Source organism: Gavialis gangeticus, unplaced genomic scaffold (assembly GCF_001723915.1).
Source record: "Gavialis gangeticus isolate Ggan-Ray unplaced genomic scaffold, GavGan_comp1, whole genome shotgun sequence".
Taxonomy (NCBI): Eukaryota; Metazoa; Chordata; order Crocodylia; family Gavialidae; genus Gavialis; species Gavialis gangeticus.
In genome coordinates, this window is record NW_017729032.1 from 160,751,692 (window position 1) to 160,768,672 (window position 16,981).

General features: G+C 42.3%; 1 protein-coding gene across 3 annotated transcripts in view; it reads right to left on the reverse strand.

Moving 5' to 3' along the window:
• LOC109303344 (P2Y purinoceptor 8-like) overlaps positions 1–16,981 on the reverse strand; it is a 105,312-nt gene that overhangs the window by 79,163 nt on the left and 9,168 nt on the right. The window contains exons 2-3 of one of the 3 annotated variants that reach the window (XM_019525547.1): positions 12,819–12,918; positions 6,586–6,630 (exon numbers count right to left, since the gene is read on the reverse strand). The exons of 1 other annotated variant lie outside the window; for it this stretch is intronic. The gene's annotated coding sequence lies outside the window, so the exon portion shown is untranslated. The remainder of the gene's footprint in view (positions 1–6,585; positions 6,631–12,818; positions 12,919–16,981) is intronic. One more of the 3 variants, XM_019525548.1, reaches the window with a different exon arrangement.

Sequence of the window (16,981 nt, forward strand, 5' to 3'; positions counted from 1 at the left end):
AGTTTCCCAGAAACTCCTACACCTATCTCCTTAAAACTTGGTAGGCTTTCTGGCCTCAGCAGGGGTTATCATCCCTGCAGTTTTCACCCTCCTGCACCTTCACACTTACAAGTGAGCTGAGTTTTGCTTTCAAGACTTTGAAGTGCTGTTTCCCAGAAACCCATACACCTATCTCCTTGCAACTCAGCAGAATTCATGGCCTCAGAAGGGGCTACCATCTCTGCAGGTTTCATCCAAATAAGAAAGGACAAAGTTATAGGGGTTTTGTGCTTCCCCATTATAGCCTATGGGCAAAATGTCAAAATAGTGTCAAAACAGTGAAACAATTTTGACTAAACAAAATGGGACAGCGGTTGCAAAATGAAGCAAAACTCAAAACAAAACTCTGTTATGTCAGAACATTGAAATGGAAGTCGAAACAGAACAGTGCTGTTTCTCACAGCCTTACCAGGGATCACCATTGCCACAGCCACCCCTATTTGGGGAGCTAGTACTGAGCCCATGCCACTGGCACAAGTGCAGCAGCCTCTTTGTGAAGAGGTAAGCATTTGCTTCCCCACATCACATCTTCCCCAGAGTGCCAAAATTTCAAGTGATGCCTCTGCTGATATTACATTTTGCATTTTGCTTCTTAAAACACAGTTGTTGTACTCTGGCTGATAGGCAAGGGGTTTCTGCAGGTCTTTAGCAGGCCCTGGCCCTGGAAAGGTTTATACAAGTACTGAAACACTGGCATGTTAGAGGAGTTCCATAGAACCTAATGAGTCAGATCTGCAGCTGGTATTAATTCTTACGGTTCCACTTCCACATTTTTAAATGAGCAGGGGCTTAATATGTGTGACACTGCAGCATTTTAATTAGAGTGGCTACCCGGGACAGTGGGCGAGCTTGGACTGTGTCTGCCCCCAGCACCTGGCACAGCTTTCTCTGCTCCACCCACCTCCATCCTGGGCAAGTGCCCAGCCTCCCTGCTGGATGCTGCCCATGAGAGAGGTGGCACGAGGTCCTGGGGGCTCTGTTTAGCCTGGCCCCAGCAGTCAGAGGCTCGGTCTTGGACCAGGGGGGCCAAACAGAGAGCTGAGCCCCTGCCTGCATTGTGCCCAGCCTGCCGGGGCTGAGCTCAGCAGATCCCCCAGGAGCTCATGCTGCCTCTTTCATGGGCAGCATCCAGCAGGGAGGCTGGGTACTTGCCCGGGGCAGAGGTGTTTGGAGCAGGGAAAGCCATGCTGGGTGCTGGAGGCAGACACAATCCCAGCCTGCCTGGTGTCCCAAGTGGGAGCCCCAGCATGGGCTTTTAAGGGCACCTGAATCCTGGGTGGGCAGCGAGGCATCCCATCCCAGTGACAGGGCTGCATTGCCTGGCCAGCAAACTTGGCCTCAGGGAGAGGCATGGGGGAGCTGCTAGTAAAGGCCCTGCTTGCGCTGCACTGCCAACTTCCCCTGCAGAAATTTGTGGGGGGACTTTTCCTTTGTGCTTTGACAGGATCCCTCGTGCCTCCTACCCCCTCTTCCAACTAGTCCCCAAATCAGTTGGCATACCAACAGGGACTGCTGCTGCTGGAACCACTGCTTCAGCTCCAGCGTCTTCGCCTTGCACCTCCCACCACATCTTTTCTTGGTAGCACCTGGTGGCAGTGTGGGGCCCCACAGGCTTGGCTCTGGCCCGCTCACTCACATAGACAGCGTTAAAGTCCCTTAAGGGGTCTACCTGTGGGTTATTAATCGTGTCTAAATTTGATACTTGCTTTATGCAAGTATTAAATTTAGGCACAGTTAGCCTAAAATCTCTGTTTTTAAGGTGCATGAAGACCTGTACACATGTAGTCCTGTACATAGTGATCAGAAGAAAATGAAATAAAATCTTTTTTGGTCTGAATGATGCAACTGTCTACCTCTTATTTATTATCATCTTTCACAGTTTACTTGTAAGACTGACTGCTTTACATTGTCCAAAAATTGCGTCTTTATTTTCTTTGAGACAAACTCATGGCAGATGGGCCAAATGTGGCATTTTTGTCTCACATATCACTTAAAATTATTCTAGCACAGGTTTAGGGAAAACACAATGTGAACTGTGCTGTGAGATGATGAAATTCCAGGTGCAGAAGCCTATGAGTCTGATGGAACTAAATTGTTGTGCACTAGTCATGTTTCTTCAGTAGTTAATTCAGCGCGGCTGTATTTCTTGGGCAATATGTGGGTCAACCATGGGAAGAGCTGGAGCACAAAAATGCAGCTGAAGGTGATAAGAAATGCCAGGAAAGGTAATACTTAAAAGAATTAACCAAAAACAACCATGACATGAGAGCCACATACAGGCATTATGTTTCTACTGGGAGAATCACTGCTCCCCTAAAACAGGGCTTCTCTTGCTAGTATGAAAGCCTGTACCCTTGACACCTGTGTGATCAAAGGTGGAACTGAGCACCCCTGCAGACTGGCATGATCTCCGTGTGGAAGGATTTCTCTCCTCCCTGTTCTTTGGAGAAATCCAGCTGCAGCTTCTCCTGAGTCCTTCCTAGACCCAGCTGACTGGGAAAGACACAGGGATCAGGGGAGAGAGGGCATCTGTAGGCCAGAGTGCTTGTATCTTCCATCCCTTGGGAAGATATTGGGAAGAAATAAACACCTGTCCATGGCCAAAGAAAAGGAATGTGAAAAAGGAGAGACTTATTGGTAAGTATTAAAGAGAATAATACAGAAATACAGACAGGCAAAATGGGAAAAAAAATGGTTATCCCAAGTCTAATGCCTATTTGTTATGTCTACTAAATAGAACTGCTCTCAAGTACACCTGCATAACCCCACTGAAAGCACTGATACATTGGGAACAGGTGAACATGTGTATTTTGAGGGGGAAAGTGTTACTGTGACTTCTGGACCTTAAGTAGTGATCATATTCCAGGTAATTGAAAAAAATATAGTGCTCTGTCACACTATTTACTGTCCATAGCTTCAGACAATACTTCTCACCCTTGTTTTCAAAGTCCACTACTTTTGGTGACTATGCTCACCACATGAGATCTCTTAGGGTGTGTGTAGACAAAATGGGGGCCCTAAATTGAAGCAGTGGGTTTTAAAAAACACTGCTTCCATTTAGGGCTGATTAAACCCCCATGTTGTGCATACACCCCGTTGACTTACCTGCCTCTCCGGCAGGGAGGGGAGGGCGAGCTGTCAATGGGTGGAGCAGTCCCTGGGCTGAGGAGGGGTGTGGGGGAGGGAGGCTGATGCTTCCCCCCACGTGGCACTCGCCCACAGGCATCTGACTCAGGCAGTCCTGGGGGGTACCGCAGCCACAGAGGGAAGCACCGGGCCTCTGCATACCTCAGGCAGGCAGGCTCCAGGGGGAAAACAAAAGATCAGGCTTGCTGCTTTTCTTCGGTGGAGCCTGCCTTCCTGGGCTGCTGCCAGGTTGCCTGCAGGGCTTCCTGCAGAGCTGTTGAGCTGCACAGAGCCCAGTGCTTCACTTGGCAGCTGTAGGGGTAGTAAACTAAAACTCCTTGAAAGAGTTTTATTTTGCTACACCCCAAGTCATTTAAGGTGCATTACACCACTGAATTTCCTACAGTGGTTGGAATTAACGCGCAATATGCTGCCAAGGCGTGCAAACACTGACACCATTAAAGTGGTGCAAAAGCGTTTAGCCTGCTTTAAAGTGTTGGACACACATGCCTCTTGTTTCATCTACACACAGCCTTAGGCTATATAATAGCTGTGGTCCACAAGGCAGCTTTCAGTGCTTATCTTCCTATAGTTTCTCATTTTGTGTGTACTCTTACTTAGAGACATTTAACAGTCCTATTTTTCTGTGTCCGGTTTAGTTACCAGTACATATATGTCCCTTAGCTGGATATGATCCTGTTACTGTAGGAAGTTTCTCTGTTTCACCAATAATTCCACAGGCAATCAACAGGATATGGACCATGGTCATGCGACACAATAGCTGACTGCCTTCACCCTGTGGTCCCCTGATGTTTGGTACACAGATCTCTAGAACAGTCATGTGTTGTTTACATCTTTTTTAATATGAACAACTAAGGACATGCATACTGTCTGTTCACACTCTACAATACACAGGAGGAATAATTATGGCTCAGTTATCTTAAGGCCAGTTCTGCGGCTCTTACATTTATGTTACTTACACTGGAGTCAATGGCAGTTTTATGTGCATGGTGATTCAAAGGCAGCACAAATCTGATAGGCACTTTGGAAATAACTTTGAAAATAGATAAATCACTAGACTGCAACATTTAGACTGGAATCTTTCAATAAGATGAGAAGGTGACAAGGGAGAAGGGAAAAGGACTTTTCTCACAGGCACCTCATTTCCTTCAAGGCCTTTTGTGCTAGTCACTCAATATAGAGACTAAGAAGACATATAACAGTATAACATGATGAAAACATAACTGCCCACTTAGCAGTAATTGTTTCATTCTCTTGCAAATGTGTCTTCGATTGATGATATAGGCCAAAGTTCACTTGTACTGAACTATGCTAAAGCCAGGCTAAACTAATGCTTTTATATTTTAAAGAGCAGAGTGTTCCTTAGAACTCTTGCTGAGATAAATTATGTATATAAATTACCTACAAATCAAGAAAGGAAACCCATTCCTTCCAGTACTGAAAAAAAATATCTTAGCTAATATATTATTCATGGAATAGTATCAGAGTCCAGACAATGCATTGATGGTGTGGGGCTAACTGAATTAATGGAGCAAACTGTACTTTCACTGACTTCAGTATGACTTCCAATGCATTGTCAGGTAAGCCTTATTTCTGCTGATGTAAGAGATAATTTCAGACATACTCTGTCAAGTGGACTTAAATGTTTTAGAGGTGCTGTCATTGAACAGGTGCTGATTTTTTTATGACTTGAGATTTAAAAAGAAGGGCAAAGATGCAGAGGTTGTGAGTGTTATTCATTTTTTAATTAAAAGTGATACCTTAATGTTAGTTTAATCATTCTGTGATCTTTGCATGTGATTTGTCTGGTCCTACCTTGAAAATTCAATTGTTGAGACTACCACAGTGTTTGTAGCAGCAGACAGATAGGATCTATGGGACACACCCTGCTTGCTTAGGTTGAATTTGTGGTTTGTACACTTTAATTTTGAAGTGTACAGAATAAGACTGTGAAAAACAAAATGAGGTATGAAAATAAGACTAAGTTTCAAGTTGCAGAAGCCAGCATAAGGTCTCAGGAGCTTCAGAATCATTCTGTGATATGGAAATGCATACAGCCTGATATAGGAAAAAAAGCCTAATGTGCTAAAACACCAAACTTTTAAGTTTCTGATCCTACATGTGCCTGCACTAGCACCCAACCTCCTTATTCAGCATATGGGAAGAGTTAATTGCCTTATAATAGTGATCTAAAAGACCCACAAGCTCAGTGAGGATTGTCTAGCACTAGGAAATAGCAAGCCTAAAGGCTTCTTCTGCTGTTTAACATCATCTTCAGGGCTGTTGGCTACTGCTTTCATTTAAGAAGGAAGCAGAAGCCTGGGTCCTTGTCATAAAGTCATGAGGGTAGACACCTGCACATTTTCTTTGAAAGAACTGAACAGGATTACTATTTATAGCAGTGGTCTTCTAAACCAGTGCTTTAATGGTCTAAGCACTTGCCCAGGAAGTAGAAGACTTGGATTCAATGCCTTCTACAGCCTGAAGGGATTCAAACCCACATCTACACTCCCCAAAGAGTACCCTACCCAGAGTGTGTTGGAGACACTGTTCATTCTTCCTCCAGACACTGGACCACAATGGAGAAAATGGAGGCAGCATCCATGGCGAGCAGGAGATAGCTCTGTAGTCTGCTCAAGAGCTTTAGCTACAAGGCCATTATACAAAAGGTATATCACAATACTAATGCATACATGTTTTTTAAAATAAAGTGACTACCTGAGAGATCTGATCTGGATGGCAGATACACTGTGAGAGCACATACTTGACTGTGTCTAGCAGTGGTGTTTCTTCTTCTAGTTTCTAGATCCTGATTGGGCTTAAGTAAGAGGCAGGTACTGGCTGCTGAGACTGGGGCAGTTCTGAACATGAGCAGAAGCAGAACTATAGATGCCAGGGGAACTGTAAGGTCAAACAGGAAGGAGTGTCTGCAGTCCAAGCTTCTCTATTGTTGTAACCGCAAGTTAGATTTCGTATTAAGTTGGGGCCTCAGGAAATAATGAAAAGATCATTTTGATAAAAGTGAAGAGCATTATATCATTGAAAGATAATTTTTTCTTTTTAAAATGTCATCTGCTCCTGCTATCCAAAGAACAATCCCCATGGTTGTTTTATTCCAAGGTAAAGGAAGCCTTATGTAATAAACTAAAACAATGATTCTCAGCCAGGGTTCAATGGCACCTTGGGGAACTGTGAGATTCTTTTAAAGGTGCTGCAGGGTGCCGTTCAATATTAGCACTGCTAAGTGTGATTCACAAGATAAAGCCAGAGATTTCAAATAGAAAATGACAGTGTCAAAAACATTTCTAACCTCTTGTGGTCTGCTTGAGTACCTTGCAACAACAGAGTTGCTCCATTATTTTTCCATAGTCAAAATACAAACAAAATTCAAGAGCTGACCTTTTCCAAGTGGTGTTTGGAGTCTAATGGGAGGGTGTCTTGAATCTGAAAAGGTTAAGAACCACTGCATTAAGAAAATGATTTGCTTGCCCTGAACCTTATGAACTGTTTTTATCAGCACAAAGTAAATGGAAGTTGATTTAAAATGAAACCTAGGTCTCTATCAGAAAAGTAGAAAGTTGAAAGCAGGTCTTTCTCCCCTAAACAGAAGGTTTAGCGTCTCTTTTTAATCTATATCATTTACTGGACCATAAAGGAGACTTTACTGTGGGAGTTTCTTCATTGCTGTGGTCCTATTTCCCTAGCAATGGATGCAATGCTGGTAACAGGACTTTGAAGCATCCTCCAAAAACCCAAATCTCAACTTGGTTTCAATGAGAATGGAAATAGGCCAATCCCAAGTACTGTAATTAGAAAATCCTGTTATTTGTCTGTCTTTGAGAATGTATTAAGAAACATCCACATTAGTGATTTTCATTTTTCTTTCTGTAGGGATTTTGCTTCATCTATAGCCACAGGACTTTCAGTAGAAGAGTTAGCCTACCATTCCACCATGAAACAGGAATGTGTGATATGGAAATATGTATATTATTTCTGTAAACATCTTCTATTTTAAACTCTTGATACATGTCTTTAAGTGCAAAGAGTAAGCTGTTTTAGTAAATTAATGGTCTACCTAAAGTTTATGTGTAGATGATTCATAAGAGGCTAAGATTGAATCTGTATGTCAATCTAAAAGGCAAGGGACAGAAATTACACATAAACTGTTATAATGATTGCAAATTAGTTCAAATCTGTAACACAACAGAAGTTCAGTGCAGAGAAGCAGCTTTCAAAATGGCCAAAACCAGTTTAAGATAAACCTGGAGGGATGTAATCTCACACTAACTGATTTAGGTTAAATTGCTTTACTGAACTTGTGTCCCAGCTCCCCTCCAGAGTCAAGTTAACTCACAGTCCCACAACATCCAAGGTGCTTTGCATCTTCCACACAAACCTCCTCCCACCCCACTTGTAGGGAGGACAGGCTAGCCTTGGTCCAAGCTGCCTGCTCCAGTCAAGCAGGGTGGTATGCTCTGCAACTTCTGGCCTGGGTCACTTCAAGCATGTGGCTGCTATTCCAGAATCAAAAAGTGAATTTCTGTTCACTTGCTTATCTACACAGCTTCAACTAACCTGCAAAGATTGAATTGATTCAGCCTTGGGCTTTATGGCTGCTTGTACTTAGCCTAGGAAAACTCTAGCAAAAACAATGCTTGGTTAAAAAAATGACAGTCTGTTAAAAAGGGGAATAGCTCACAGTGGTACCAAAACGGGAAGTGATAACCATAACACCACGCATAAATAGATTCGAGAGAGAAATTATGTTTGAATTTCACTAACATGGAAGAAGAAGTTAATCAATATTTGGAAATCTAGAAGGTTATCCTAAGGTCTTATAGAAGAAAGCCCACATGATAAAAGTAAAGACAAGAACATGCAAATATAAAGGTTGAGATTTCCATAGTAGGGCAAGGAATTATGTGAAATTGAAGATGTAAGTCTGAATCTCTTACAGGACTCAAAAATCTCAACCAAGGTCCCTTAATCAAAACATATAGTCAATGTGAATTTCAGGAGAACAGCTTTAGGCTGCTTCCTCCTTCTCTCTTTGACTCATACATGCTGAGGAAGAATAGGAAAGCAGAATTTCAGTCTTTAAAAAGACATTTATTTAATTTTTGTTTCTGTTTAAGCAAATTTTTACATTTTATGAAAGAATCTGGGAAGGAAATCTCATTTGTTGTTAAAATCTTTTCTAGAACCAGCTGTCAGCTGTGCAGGTAAGCAGTGCTGGAGCAAGCAGACATGCTAGATACCAAAGATAAAAGGATATGCTGATTAAAATCACTTCCTCAGATGAAAAGAAAAAAGTTTTAAAAAGTTAAATTTGCTGTTCAGCTCAAGTTCCTCTTTCTTCCCCTTTCAATTCTCTGAAACGTTTATAGAAAAATATCAAAAACAATATTCATATGTTGTTTCCTCAGTTCAAGCTTTCTATCTCTCCTACATTTATAGAAATACTAAGTTATACTATAATAGATACTTTTGCAAACTACAGTTGATTTTAAAGCAGTCTGTGATGCCAAGAGATAGATGACATTACAAACAAACACAATGAATTATTTTACTTCCCAGCTACAGGGCAATAGAAAACTATTCTCCCTTTCCAAGCATCACAGAAAACAGAAGACACATAGAAACTCATCAGACAAAAAGCATCTTAATGTTTATACCATCACAACAGGAAATATTTTGAAAGGGCCATGCTAATCACAAGACAGACCACTTTGTCAACAGTGAACATGTGTTTACATTAGGTTCCTATTTTTAGGTCGTATCATGTGCGTACTGCCTGCCCATACTGTTTGTATTTTATGAACAACAAAATAATGGATTACCATTGCCTTAAATAGGTGCAGGATCTTACTTTATGCCTATCTGACTAGATTTACCACATTCAAATTAATTCTTTGAGTAAAGGGAAGGTTAGTTTATTATAATTATAGGTTTCTCTGATTTGTCACCCCTAGCTTTAGCACTAGAATTCCAGTCTGGCTTCCATTTCCTGTGCAAACAGGGAAGGGAAAAAAAGAAGGCAATGCTTTCCTCTTTTTGCCACATGGTGTGAAACAGCAACAGTGATGCTGTGACTAAGAGATACCACTTGGAATATATGTTATATATTACAAAAGTAATGCATTTTGTTTTAAGATTAAAGGAATTGTCCATAGCATTGAACATGCCTACAATGTGTGGACAACTATGAAGATGGAAGACCTGTCTCAGTATGCATTGAGCTAAAGCTAAATGATGGGCAAAAATGAAACAAAGGCATTACAGTCCTTCTCACAGCTTTCTGTGAAAATAGTCCTTCTCCAAATCATACAGAGAAAGCATCAATTGACTGGAAGGGCAACGTATTGCTAGAACCCTGGCATAGACTCAGGAACTGGCAGTGAGTTTAATTATCAGATATCCCAGAGTTTAAATGCTGAATTGGCTGCTGACTTTTTTGTGATTTTTTGCAAAGCAAAGCACTTCCCCTCTCTCATTCTTCAGTGGGGAATGACAAGTTTGTTTAGATCTTCCCATGGGAATGTGTGAGGGATGAATTAATCAGTGTTTGCTTGGACCAATGCATCCCTATAAAAGTTTAGGGGAACAATAAGGCTAGGGACAGTCATTATACATAAGCTGGTTGAAGTGATCAGAAACTGGTTTAAATCTGTAACAGAACAGATGTTCAATGCACATAAACCAGTTTCGAAACTGGTTTAAGATAAACCTGGTTGAATGCAGTATCAGGCTTAACTGATCTGGCTCAAACCAGTTTATGCATTGCCTGTCCCAGACCCCTTGCTGCTTTAAGGGCTCTCTACTCCACCCAGCCAGGCTGGGCCCATCCCTCTGCTCCCCAGCTGGAGCAGGGACAGGCAGGGGTTGGGGTCTGGCCAGGGAGGGGTTTAATTCCCCCCTCCACAGGGTTTAATTCCTTCCTCCCCATCCCACTACCGGCATCTGATGAAGCCACCTGGAGCTGGCACCGGGCTGCCCTGTGTCTGTTCTGTTGCCACCACTGGCCCGTGGGGCAGCCAGAGGTGGTGGTGATGCAGTGGACATACAGGGCAGCCTAGTGCCAGCTCTGGGAGGCTACACCTGGAAGTGCCAGCTGTCGGACAAGGAGGGGCTTTCCCCCCAGCTTTTTGAATGTCTGTCCCCTACCTAAGGGTTTTGAAATTACTGGGGTACATAGTACCTGTCTTCCTTGTCTGGATAAGCACCATGCCTAATCCCCAGGGGCCAAAAAAAAATCCATGTATTGCTTACCATGAGTTGAAGACTTTTGCACACATTAGCACACATTAGCTCACATTAGCTCCCTTGCTTAAAAAGCTGATTCCATGCATAACTGTTTTCTGGCCAAACTTTTTCTCATTTGTACTTGCACCAGGAAGAGAGAGAACTTTATGCACACTTTCAAAAATAATTGACTGGATTCACTCTGGCCTAGGGATGACCCCTGCTAAAGGTGTTGGGTGCACAAACACAGAAGTCAATACAGACTGGAGATGTGTGCTAGCTAAAACAATAGCTGATGAGTTTCTATGGCCCTCTGGAAGAAACTGAAACCTCAATCTGAAAACCCTAACATGTGCATAACTATGTATTTGAATTGCTCTATTGTTGTTAATGGGATTCCTAACATTGTACAGCTAAGTATGCATGTGTGCATATATAACATACTTTATGGATGAGACCTACAACTCTTCTCCTACAGCATAATCTTTGCAGATCCTATAGCAACTCTTTGTGACAACCACATGAAACAAGCCTGAGGAAAAACATATAAAAGTTAGGGTCAAAATGATTTGAAATGTCATAATTTTAGTTGCCTAATTTGAGGCACATTAAAGGGTACTGATTTTCATGGGATGAGTTCAACATGCTAGGCCCATTTAGGGTGTTCTAGGTTGGGCACCCAACAACTGAGGAACCCCAAATCTTGAGTCACATTTGAGAAATCTTGCTTTACATGAAATATATGAAGAGGGTTTTGCTTCTGCCTAGACTGCAGTAAATCAGTATCAAGAAAAAGAAAGCAAGCTGTACAAACATTGAGGTATATTTTTTTCTGGCTGTCTTTCTATGCACATCAAGTGCCTAATATTACACAACATCAAAAAGCCAACTTTCTCTTTTCTTTGTACACTGAGTGTGGGTACTTTTGATTTTTTATATTATTCACACCATGACTCCCCAGTAAAATTTAAAAGCCACAAACACTCAAACTTCAGATGACAAAAAATGACTGCTGTCTTAACAGTTGTTGTTTGAAAACTAGAGGGTCATGGTTAGTCAAAGGGTCATGCTTAGTCAAAGCTATATCATACAAGGAATCCAAAAAGGCACTTGATTTGGTCAGAATGCAACCCAATACAAGACCTACCCTATACTATGGGCTTTATGTAGTACTTGTTACATTTACCACAGCCCTGAATTGGTGCTTAAACTTCTTTGCAATGCATGGACAGAAATAGGTGCCTAAGAATATGATCCAAAATACAGCATACTGAGCAGGGAACTGTCTAAGGTAGACTATAGCAAATAGCTGAAGTGCCATATATCTCATACATACAACTTCATGAGATTGCATAAGCCTCTCTCACAAAACACAGCAGGGGGAAACAAAGGCATCACTGCCTTTGTTTCACAGCAGGGGGAAACAAAGGCATCACATCCAGTGGCTAGAGCCCAAGATATGGGAGTCTTGACTTCAATTCTATCTACTATCTGAGGAACTAAGCCAGCATTTCCCAGATGAGCAGATTAACCACCTGACAATAGGGCATTCTAGGGTACACAAATACTTGCTTTACACTAAGATTCTGAAGTATGCATGGCAGCATGAACAGGGACCCACATCTTTCCCTGATGGGGGGAAAAATGGGTCTTATCAGAGGTGCTTGCTTTTTTGCATGGTTTTGAGGTTCTTTTAGCTAGAAGCAGAGGCAGTAGCTTTGCTGGATTGGTTTACAGAAACCAAAGCCAGAAGGGGCCACTGATAAGCATGAATTGTGAAGCCTGCAGCCTAGAAAGTATACGGTTAAAGCACTGTCATCAGAGATAAAAGGGTCTGTCAAAGGGAAAGAAAGGTTGAAAGTTAAAGGGAGTCCCACAGGATGAATGTCAAGACCCAGAAAAGAGTGTGGGGACTTCAGAGAACTGTTGGAGAGAGGGACTGAGAGTAGAGCCCTGAGCACAAAGCTGCTTTTGCCCAGCTTAAGATTGACATAGCGAGTGCCCCTGCCTTCGCTTATCCAGTCCCTGGCCATCCTTTTGTTACACAAATTTCCCGTGCTGAAAAAGCAATTGGAGCCATCTTCCTGCAAGAGGATCTGGCAACTAATATATTACACCCTGTTGCATATACTTCTTGTATGTTAACCACTCATGAGCAGCAATAGGTTGTTTGTGAAAAAGAGTATTTAGCATAAATATGGGCTATCCAGCATTGGGAATATCTTATTGGAATGTCACAAATCATTTTGCAGTCAGTACACTCTCCTTTAAAATTCATCTTATCAGAAAAAATTGGTGAGGGTCACATATCTAACACCTGGGTTGCACAATGGGCATTATGGCTGAATATGAAGTTACATTTCAGAAAATTCAAAAGCCAGCAATAGCACCTTTTGGTCTTTTGGTGCAGGTTTCTATGCATGAATGCCCTCTGCCACCTCTGTTTCATGCTCAGCCATTGGTCTCTGCAGGTCATCTGCAACAGGGCTGCTGAAAACAAAAGACTGGAGTCATTTACTGCCTTGTTTAAGCAACATTTAATTATGACTTACAAAATTTAACAACTGCAACAGAATGGACTGAGAATAGGCCACACATGAACACCTTACAATATGCATAGTTAGAGCATTCACCTATAAGGTGGATGTTTCAATTTCTCAGTCAGCAGAGGGACTTAAACCTGACATTTATGAAAGGCATTGTCCCTTGTGCCCCCACACACAGGAACCTAAATGATTCACAAGGAGCTAAACCCAGTGACTAAAATACCAGTAGTCTGCATTGGTTCTGGTGCTTAGAGACCTCCTTCCTGATGGTATAGCTGAGATGGAGCTGTGATAGTAGGACTTTTCAGAAGAAGATAGCACCAGGTGTCCATGGAGGAGAGACTACTCAGCATGGAGGCCATGGAAAAGATAATGCATCCAGGGGCTGTATTGCTTTTTCTACTGAAGCTGCCTCCACCCCCACCTTCTGGGTGAAGCCCATTCCCTAAAGGGCCAGTGCCACAGAGGCAATGGGGTCTCATGCTTCCACATGAAGCCATCCAGGTCTTTGCACATATATGTCAGGATCACCATGGCTAGGGAAAAATATTACACATAAACCGGTTTAAGTGATCAGAAACTGGTTTAAACCTGTAACAGAACAGAGGTCCAGTGCACGTAGACCAGTTTGAAAATGGCTGAAACCAGTGTGAGATAAACCTGGTTGAATGTATCAAACTTAACTGATTTGGGTCAAATCAGTTTATGCAATGTCTGTCCCAGACTCCTTCCTGGTTTAACTTAAACCAGAGTTCCCCAGCATCCCTTGCAGCCCTGGGCAGGGCTGCCTGCTGCACAGCAGAGCTGGCCCCACCCCTCCGCTCCCTGGCTGGAGCTCTGGCAGAGACTGCAGGCACAGCAGGGTCTGCCTGGCTTCCCCGTGCTCCACTACTCCACCTGCCCCGCCACTCCCTGCTCAAGCAGGGATTGCCCCCACCCCACCATAGCATGGACCATAGCCAGCATGTGGTATGCTAGCTAATGCCGAGAGCTGTCTGTGTAAGGCAGACAGAACAAAGACAGACAGGACAGTGTCCACTTAGGACTTTTTGGAGCTAATCAATAGTTCAGCTGGTAATGTCCCTCCATTCATTCCTTGGGAAAAGTTGTTTAAGAGCTTGAACTAATGAAAGAGGCTTTTGTTTTCTTGATGGGGTGTTAAATGCTGCTATCAACTCCCTACTGAGCTGATCAGGAGCAGTAAGGGGGGGATCCCTCCCTAATCAGAGCATCTTGCCAGGGCCTAGCCACACCCCCCTCACTCAGCCCCACCGCGGCTTCTAGCCTGAGCCACTGCAGGTACGTGCCTGCAGTTTCTCCGTGCAAAGGGAATGTCTGTACTGTTACAAACCAGTTCAGCCTAGCTAGGTTAGACTAACCTGCAAAGATTGAATCAATTCAGGCTCAGACTTTTTGAATGTCTGTCCCTAGCTGTTATGGCTGGTGAATTAGTCTTTTTAAAGGGGCTCCTCCCCTTTTGTTGAAAGAACTCTTTGCCCTGCCTCTGAAGCCTGTACAGTCACAACTTTGCTTGGTCAAATGTCCCTTGTTTCACAGATTCTTTTATGCACGGTTTGCTCTCACTGATTTATTTTAAAATCGTAGATTAATCAATTATAAAGAATTGTTTTTTCTACAATTGGCTTGTCCCAGTCTGTTCTCTTTTCAAGTTCACTGACTGGTAAACAGCAGATTATGCCCCAGGCCATGATCTTTAGACATTCTGGCTGCATCTTCTTTCAAGTGTCCTGCAACAGACACACTAGAACAGGGAAGAAGGGGGTAAATTCTCTCCTTATCCCTATTAGGGACTTAAAATGAAAGGGGTGGGGGAGTGGGTGGAAATCACAAGAGATAGACATGGAATTCCAACTTGCAGTTCTCAGTTCCTGCCCCTGTGTTTTGTAATGCACTCCACATAGTTTGCAGCTTACTCAGCCTTTCATGCATTTTAGAGCATCCACCGCAGCAGGTAAGTGGAAAACAGATGTATTGCAAGTATTTCAAATATTTTGCTGGCTTATCTCTTACTTCTACTCTGGCCTACCATTGAAATATGTTCAATATCAGGAGCTTGGATTAAAGACAATATATACAGATAGCACATTTATTCCAGCCACAATATATACAGATACCACATTTATTCCAGCCACCTGCTCCCAGGGGTATTCCCTTTTAAAGCTGAGTCCCCAACCCCACTTCCTTTTCAGACCTATTTATTCTTTCAGAAAAGCTTAATGGGACCTAATATACATGAAAATCCAGCTCACTAAATCATATGGCAGGATGGATCAGCCAAAGCACTCTGTACCTCAGATATCCTCTGTTAAATATCATTAGACTCCCAAAAGGCATGTGGAGCAAGGCATGTGGAATAATAGCTCTGCACATGCTATATAACTCAGTACAAGACCTCAGCTACCTCTCGCAACTTCCTTTCACTTCCCACAGTACTAATGTATAATTAGAGCATATTTAAAGGGCTAAATCCAATTTCATTTTGTATGCCTAAAACGCAAGGATGCATCTAGGTAACTGCATTTTGTTGCACTTGCAAACAGTTTGCAATCTAGCTCTGCACACACAAACCTGTGTGCACCCACTCGGCATTCTCTGTAGGGCTATCGTCTGGCTCAGCACGTGAGTGGCACAATAGGATTACACTGAGATGTGTGCAAATCCTGAAATTTTAGTTGGGGAGGAGAGGAGGTAGGGCGCCACACACCTTTAAGCCCAATAACATTCTGGCACTGTCCCTAAGGAGAAGAGAGCCAGACCCTAGACCCCACTCATCTAGATGGGAAGTATCTTATGCTTCCTAAGCCATTATTCTAACTACCACAGGCCAGACAATGCCTAGAGCCCTCTACAGGTCTCCTCTTGAAGTTGACCTATTAAGTGGCTGAGAGAGAGAACTACATTAGTTAGTGGGTTTTGGCTCAAAAAGAGAAGAGGGCAGAGTTACTTTAGGATACAAACTTGATAAAATTTCCCTTCTCACCAAAACCACTACCACTGAGTTTTCACAAACTTCTTTCTTTCAAACATTAAATCAGCTGGGGAAATAAGCTATTAAACCATTCCCTGTGGATCCACTTACTTGGGAAGAAGAACAAATAAACTAAAACAAGGAGAGAAATTATAGTATAATGTTCAGTCATGAAACAGTGTATCAAAGAGTTAAAAAGAAGAGAAGAGAACTAAGGAAGTAATGATTGCTTCTGAATGTATTGCAAATCTGAGATAGGTTTGGGAACATACAGAACAAAATGTATAGATGAGCAAGGAAAGCTAATGAAGTAAGTTAATTTGTAGAGCTAATAGAAATGGTAAGGTCCACTTTGGCAAATGAAGTCCAGCAGTTTAACAAAAGAACAGGTGCAAGTTTTTCACTCATGCCTGAATCCTAAACCAAAGAGATTATTCTAATAGTAAGTGTTAGCCAGCTTCTCTGGTTTTTTTCAGGAACTTTTTAGGAAAATTAATAATATGTACAGATGAATACATTTTAATATTGGATAAAATACAGAATCAGAGGGAATCGTTAAGATCCCTTATAACTGACCTCAGCATTAGTGTCCAAAAGACAGTTGGACTGCCATTGTCAAACAGGCAAAAGCAGAGTGCTTTTAGGAGTAGTTGCATGCTGATATATTTTTTGTTACAAAGATGTTATAAGCTCTTCTGCAGCAAGTTTACTATATACGGCTTTGTTCCCACTAAGGGAATTAGTAATTTCTTGCCATTGATAATGATTCAGCTTCAGGAGTGTTAGTCTTAATATAGCTGTGCTGTTTTAACACCATGCTAAGACCATTAGAATTCTCAAAGGAAATCTAATCGTCACAGGCTTCAGTCCTGCTGTTGGGTTTTTCTCTATCTCACATAGATAACCACAGTACCATAGTACAAATGATGGGAAATGTCTAAAAAATGTCCCTAGTTTGCACAAGGCTTTTGCATCAATACAGAAAAATAAAATAAGCAGCTGACAGAATTGAGATCTC